This window comes from Oryzias melastigma, unplaced genomic scaffold (genome assembly GCF_002922805.2).
Source record: "Oryzias melastigma strain HK-1 unplaced genomic scaffold, ASM292280v2 sc00270, whole genome shotgun sequence".
NCBI lineage: Eukaryota > Metazoa > Chordata > Actinopteri > Beloniformes > Adrianichthyidae > Oryzias > Oryzias melastigma.
In genome coordinates, this window is record NW_023416899.1 from 360,886 (window position 1) to 369,065 (window position 8,180).

Sequence of the window (8,180 nt, forward strand, 5' to 3'; positions counted from 1 at the left end):
ATGAAAATGACTAAACTTTACTCACAGATTTCAACAGGAAGCAGACAAAACTTCCACTATAATCTTTGTTGTTTATAAATATGTGATTTGCATCTGAATATGAGTTTAGACAACATTTAATTATGTATTGATAAACTCCATGTTAAGACTTAATCGTATGTAATACAATTCATGCTTTGATTTAATCCTCTTTATTTGACAATTAAGAAACATTAGAATTACATGTAGTTGATCTTTTTCTATGAGAAATCTCTTCATAGTTGATTGTTTATTCATTAAGAGTTTGAATGTTGATTTTTAAACTTTGTTTAAGCTAAACTCATTCTGATTTAAACTTTATGCAAACTTGTTTATCACAAAAGTATTTCATGATTGTTTTGTTTTCACATCACTTTACTTTCACCATGAGATACACTTTGATGAAACCACACATCTTTGAATGCTCAGAACATTTAAGAGAAATAACTTGTATTTTTCTTAAATAGTTTAAACAGTTTTGATAGAAACATGAAGCTGTCAGATCCACTGGAGACGTGTGCCTGCAGCCATTGCCTGAAAGCTAGGCCTCCTCTGAGGTCAAAAGGTCAATGCACACTCTCACTCTCAGTTGAGTTCAGATGGTGCAGTTGGAGCTCCGTTGGAGTTCAGGTTTTAAGCGGAGAACAGCTCTAGGAAGAAGAGGGAAACTTCTTCCAATCTTTTTGGTCTTGTTTTTATTTCAACTTACCCCACGTAACTAAGTTTGTGCCAAGACCGTTTTTATTTACTTTATCTCTTTTTGGTAACTGTCGTGCATCTTTTCTTTTAACTCTTTTGAAGCTCATCACTACCTGTGCTTCTTATTTTTGAAACTGATTGAACGATCCGCTTTAAGACTAAACTTCAGCGAACTTTAAATCCAGCATTCTTTTTCGACGACCATCCACTCTTTTGGCTGTGCAAACCCAGATGACCACCAGAACTTCAGCCGCATCCGGTCGTAAGCTCCAGAAGAGTCTTCGACCGTTCTCCTACACCCTGCGCCAAAGCTGCTGCTGCTTTCATCATCACATCGGCCTCAGGAGAAACACCTTTGTCTGGTGAGCTTTATCTGAAAGTCCAGTCCAAGTCCAGCTTCGAGCCACCGTGGTGAGGAGACCCTCTCAGCTAAACTGTTGCGGTTTGATGTGGTCATAACAGCCAATTTGATTTATCCAGACTAGTGTCTTGAACAGTTTAACGTAATTGTTTTCTTCAGATTACAATTTTTCTCTTAAACCGTTCTGAGGCATTACTTTGCTCATCCACTGACTTTCACACATTCATAAACACACACACAATATTGATTTTTCTGTTTATTTTGTATATATTTTTATGCTTATCTTTTAATAAATATCAAAAAGGCAGTCGTTATCCATCTTGTTCTTTCTTTGTGATACGGTCCCTTCAGAAGAGAATTTACTTCCTGAAGTGTTGAGATTGATTTTGAAGATTACTTTTTAATCAATTTTAAAGCTAAAATTGATAAACTTTCATCATTGAGTAGTTTTTCTTTCCTTACGGAAGGTGGTGCCCCTTCACGAGACAAAGTCAAATTCTTAATTGAATTTGAAACCAAGTAGAATAACAACAAATAGTACAACCTTGATTGAAAACATGTTCACAAACTGCGTAGAAAACAGAATAAGAATTGGATTGCTGATGACTGACATCAGTGGCCACCTTCCGGCATTTGCTAACTATGAATGCGTTTGTAGAGAAACAAAAGAGAAACAGCAGGTGGTTTATAAAAGAAAACTAACAGAGGATTCAATGAATGCATTTAAATCAGAATTTCAAGCACAAACTTGGAAAACCCTGTACGAATGTAATGATTTGTGGTGATAAAGTGATATGTAAACCAAAACATTCCAGATCATGAACATTGGATCACTGGATTTCCTGACACTGAATATTGTTTTTTATCTATATAATGACACCACCACCTTTAGCCCCTTCTCTGTCTTTCCTGAACAAGTTGTAACCTGGGATGGTTAGTACTGCAGAAGGGGAATTTTTGTTGAGCCAAGACTCAGAGAGACACAGATAATCCAGATTAGAGTGCAGTAGTAGGTGATTTATTTGCTTTGTTTTAGACAAAATGCTTCTTATATTTAAATGTCCTCCCAAAAGACCTTTAGGTTTTGCTCTTCTATCTCAAACTATTTTTGAATTATTGACTGTTTGAAAAAACGCCAATTTTCTGTGTTTTAGGATTGCTGGTGTCATGGCTACAGAACACGTAGCGACCCAGACGCTGGAACCCGGAAGAAACACAGCAGAGAGCTAGCGTGGTAGATAAAGAGTTTAATAGTGAGGCAAGGAGGTAGGATCCTGAACAGGGCTCCGAGCAGGAGGCAGAGGCTGGAGGCGTAACTGGCGATCTTGTCCTCTGAGAGGGAGATGGCCGTCTTGGACGCAGGAACGTGGAACAGAGGCAGAGGCTCGTGGTGTGACCGTGGAGAGGAGACCCAACTGAAGATCCGGGCAGAGGGAGAAAAACGCGACCACTCGTGGGAGGAGATTCCTGAGGGTGAGTAGGAGAGGAATTAGACAGAGTCCTGACAAAAACGTGGCAAGACTGTGACAAAGGCGAGACGACCAACTAAGCACCATCAGGGGCAACGGACTGGCGAGGAATGATGATCCTGGAGCTCCTTAAATGGCGGACGGGGTGATGAGGTGAGTGGAAGCAGCTGGGGAGATCTGCAGCCCGGTGGAGAGGGGGAGGAGACTGACAGAGGCACCATGACAGCTGGATTCAATCACTTCCTGTTTACAATGCGCGTTGCCATGGAAACTGTCTGATCGTGGAGTAAGATTTGTTGAAAAGTTTGTTGTTGGCGCCTGTCTGGATCCCGATTCCCGTCCCCAAACGATGCGGAGTTTGAAGCGCCCTGTCGACCCACGTTCTCCGTATTGTGGCATGGATTCGACTCTTCTAATTTCGCCCCAGGGTCCTGCGTTCCTGCGCGCAGCTCAATGTCGGACCATCCTGGCACTGCGCCTTTCACACCATTGCCTCGGCTCCCCGGACAAACAGCTCGAGCGAAGATGTTATCGGCTGATTAGCATGCTGTGCCGCAGCACACAAAGGTGTAGAAGAGCATACCTGTAAGGTAGGAGTAATGCTTGTACTCGTCGCTGGTGTGTCAGCCACTCCCGATGTGCTGTGGTTTGGACCTGGGCACGGGTGTATATCTCCAGATAGCAACAAACATATTGCGATGATTAGTCCGGTTTTGAGTGAAGATTTTGCAACAGCTGTTGTTTTAGTCCGTTTGGTGATTTGGTGTAAAGTGACGGAAAGACGAAAGTAACAGCCAGTGCGTGCATTCCAAAGCCGATGCTTGTCTTTGCCAAACCGCTCTCCAGTTGTTTGCGGTTTGTTTTATGGTGATGAGTTGTATTATTTTGCAAGTTAAACATCTGATAATTATTACCAGCCACCATTACCAGCCTCAATATATTCTTTATTTTCTTTCAGATGGGAATCGACATTCAAGAACATCTTGATTCCATCACGACTCGCACTCAACTCCATCTCCTGACTGCAGGCTGAAGTAGGAAAGAAGTCCACCAGTTCTTTGTCACCAATACCATCGTCTGGAGTTGGTGAGTGATAACGGTACTCAGTTTACCTCAGCTGAGTTCAGACTGTTCAGTGAGGCATACAACTTTAAACATACTACATCAAATCCTCACTATCCACAAGCTAACTGTGCAGCAGAAAGGAGTGTTGTCATAGCTAAAAACATTTTCAGTCAACCAGATCCTCACTTAGCTCTTTTGAGTTACCGGGCCACACCTCATACAGCTACGGGTTTGAGTCCAGCGCAGCTGATGACTGGTCGCCAGATCAGGACCACAGTTCCGATCCTGCTGAATCAGCTGTGTCCCAGTTCAGTTGATATTGATGCTGTCAGGGCCAAGGATCAACAAACTAAATAACTAACCCTAACCCTAACTAACCCTAACCCTAACGCCATAACAGGAGACACATCCAGGAAGTGCCTGACAGAGCAACCCAGGTTACACCTGAAGACACTTGTGACGTTAATACTACTCCAGCGAGAGATGTGGTCTCTTCTCCCATCTTACTGAGAGCCCCAGTCACTCCAGTCATGGCTTCACCCTGCAGTCCAAATGTTCTTCCCTATAAGACCATTGCAGGAAGAGAAGTCAAAAGTTCCTGTCCGATTTCAGGACTATATTCCAAAGTGGAAGTTCTGTGGTTGTTCCTCGGATGTCAAAATGTTAAGAAGACAAAAAAATGTGTTTTAGAAATACAAGGTTTGGTAACCAGTTATGTTTAATTCTGTTCTGGAATAATAATAATAATAATACATTTTATTTGTATAGCACCTTTCAAGATAAAAACCACAAAGTGCTTTACAGTAAAACACAGAATAAAACACAAAGTAAAACCAAATATAAAAACGGGACATAAACAGAGTTAAGAAAAAGCAATTTTAAAAAGATGTATTTTTAGCTGCTTTTAAAAGGAAAACACTGAGTCAACAGGTCTGAGGCTGAGAGGTAGGGAGTTCCAGAGGGATGGAGCTACTGTTGCAAAGGCTCTGTCACCCTTAGATTTTAACCGTGTTCTTTTGGCAACCAGCAGGCCCTGGTCACATGATCTGAGTGACCTGCTGGGAGTGTACGGCTGCACAAGGTCCTTTATGTAGACTGGTGCTTGGTCATTTACAGCTCTGTAAGTTAAAACCAGGACTTTGAACTGCACTCTGTAGCAGACAGGGAGCCAGTGCAGCTGGATCAGCAGTGGGGTGACGTGTGAGTACTTAGAAGTTTTGGTTAAAAGCCTTGCAGCAGCATTCTGGAGAACCTGAAGACATTCTAAAGATTTTTTACTGAGGCATGTGAAGATGGAGTAATAATCAAGACGAGAAGAAATAAAAGCGTGAATGAGCATCTCCATCTCAGAATGTGACACAACTGGACTCAGTTTAGCAATGTTTTTCAGATGATAAAAACAAGAACGAACAAGTGTACTGACGTGAGAGTCGAGAGTTAAAACTGGGTCTAGGGTTACACCGAGGTTTCTAACAATTGACCTGACAAAAGAGGCTAGTGGACCGAGTCACTGGACTATCTGGGGGTGGTGTTTGTCAGGAGCACAGACGAGGACCTCAGGAGCGCAGCAGGAAACAGGCTTCAGGAGAGACACTTGGAAGGACAGGTGGATGTTCATGGAGGAAGGCAACTTCAGGCGGATGACAGAGGGATTGATAACACGGTCTATCTCAAAAGGGCTGATGAAGCGAGGAGAGAGCTTCCGGGACTCACACCGCAGCGGCATGTCCCTGGTAGACAGCCAGACCTTTTGTCAAATCAAATCAAATCAAACTTTATTTATAAAAGCGCTTTTTGTACTCTCAGCAACTCAAAGCGCTTCACATTTAAAAACAAAACATACACAATAAAAGCCCAACCCACCCTTCACATACACATACCCTCCCCATAACACATACACCCATGACTGGGGTTAAAACCAATGTAAAATGCTTAAATGAAATACATAAAATGAATTCAAAACCCAAAATTAAAAATAAGTATAAATTCACAAGATAAAATGAAATAAATAAATGACTATATAAATAAATTATAAACCCCGTTAGTAGTCTGGGGGCCGGAACCCTATGGCGGTCGGCCAGCGCACGGTTCCCAGAGGCAGTATGGGAGAGGGCCGCCCGGACCTCGTGCCAAACACGACGGGCCCGTCGTAGGTGGTCCTGGATTGACGGGCCGCCGCTCTCTCCTGAGAGGGGAACAGTGGAGGCTGATAGCCAACAGAGGTCATGAATGGAGATACCCCTGTTTGCGGAGGAGACCGAGGTGTTGTGAGAATATTCCACCCAGGGCAGATGAGTCGACCAGGATGCAGGGTGATTGGCCGTCATACAGCGCAGGATCGCCTCTAGGTCTTGGTTAGCCCGCTCTGTCTGTCCGTTGGTCTGGGGGTGGTACCCCGAGGAGAGGCTCATTGTGGCCCCGATCGCCCAGCAGAAGGCTCTCCACACGCTGGAAGTGAATTGGGGGCCTCGGTCCGACACAATGTCCTGGGGCAGCCCATGTAATCGGAACACATGCTGGACAAGGACGTTGGCAGTCTCAAAGGCAGACGGAAGCCTGGGGAGAGGTACAAAATGGACGGACTTGGAAAAACGATCCACTATGGTCAGAATAGTGGTGTTACCTTCTGAGGGTGGAAGGCCTGTAACAAAATCCACCGCAATATGAGACCAGGGCCGATGCAGTATAGGAAGGGGTCGCAGGAGTCCCGCTGGTGCATGGTGGGAGGCTTTTCTACAAGCGTAGACGGAGCAGGCCTTGATGAACTCCCGTGTGTCTGAGGCCATGGAGGGCCACTAGAAGCGCTGCCGCAATAAGGTTATGGTGCGGTGGATCCCAGGATGGCAGGCCACCTTAGAGCAGTGACCCCACTGCAACACTGAGGAGCGAACAGGTGGAGGAACAAACAGAAGACTGGGAGGACATTCAGGGGGAGAAGGACGGTTCACCTGGACTCTCTGAACCTCACGCTCCACTTCCCAGATGGCAGCACCAACCACACAGGTGCGTGGCAGGATGGTGTCCTGAGGTGTGGGGCTTGAAGCTGGGATGTCGAATTGCCTGGAGAGAGCGTCAGGTTTCACGTTGCGAGACCCCGGGCGGTAGGTGAGAGAGAAGTTGAACCGTCCCAGGAAAAGGGACCACGAGCCTGACGGGGATTAAGCCTGCGGGCAGACCGAAGGTATGACAGGTTTTTATGGTCTGTCCACACCAGGAATGGCTGAGATGCTCCCTCCAACCAATGACGCCATTCCATCAATGCCAGCACCACTGCCAACAGCTCCCGGTTTCCCACATCATAGTTCCTTTCTGCCGATGAGAGCTGCCGAGAGAAGAAAGCGCAGGGGTGCATCTTCTGATTGGAGGAGGACCGTTGGGAAAGCACCGCCCCGACTCCAGACTCCGATGCATCCACTTCCACCACGAACTGGGCTGTAGGATCTGGATGGGATAATATAGGAGCGGAACAAAACAGACGCTTCAACCTCTGAAAAGCTGAATCAGCTTCTGAGGGCCAGGAGAACTGTTCTTTTACAGAGGTGAGCCTGGTGAGGGGGGGAGGCCACAGAACTGTAATTCTGGATAAACCGGCGATAACTATGGACTTAATCATCACTCGTCCGTCCCTCAACTCTATCTGAATGATACGTAGTTGTAGAAACTAATCTTTCTTTAACAGTTCTGGAATCGCCTGTCACTCCTGGGATGGGATATCCCCCTCATGTGGGAATCCCTAAGGTTTCTTCTTTTTTCCTGACTCAGGTTTTTTAGGAGTTTTTCCTTACCGTGAGGGAGGGTCTAAGGGCCAGGATAACCCGATTTATTTAGTCTGTTAGTTTTTAACTATTTTTCATATTTTATTTCTAATTTTCTGCACCTGTAAAATTACCTGCATGGAGCCCAATGAGGCAAATTTCCTTTGTGATTTTGGGCTATATAAATAAAATTGAATTGAATTGAATCATGTCTAACAGCGAAGCCTTGGATCTCATCAGCGTTGATACTGAGCCAGTAGTACAGTAGTCTTGCATTTGTCGTAGCTTGACTTGTACTGTTAGGTATGTTTGTGAATCCCACTTTCTTTGCAGGGCAAGGGCTGTGTTGGTAAGCTTGCAGCACTTAGTGTTTATCTCTCAGCAACTTTTGGATTTCTAAGTGATTTTTATCAAACCAGCCCTGATGGTTTCTAGTCGCAAGGCCCAGAGATTCAAGTGCAACTGAGTGAATAGTGTCTCTGAGAGATTTTCACTGATCCTCAATGCTGTACTGGTTGAGCTGGAGGTCTGACAGTTTGTTTTTTATGAGGGTCTGGAAGCCTTGTCCCTTTTGGATGTTCTTGAGTGCTGAAAAATTCAGTTTCTTCATGACTTTCTGGCCCTGTGGTCTTCTCTTGTGCTGAATACAAAGGTTCATCTTTGAGATGATAAGGTGGTGGTCCGTCGAGCAGTAGGCGCCACACATGGCTTTGGTCACTCTGTCTTTGCCTTGATAATGATTATGTATAGAACTCATTATGTATAGAATTATTTGTACATTCCTTTATTTTGATCAATGTGGTCATAATGACT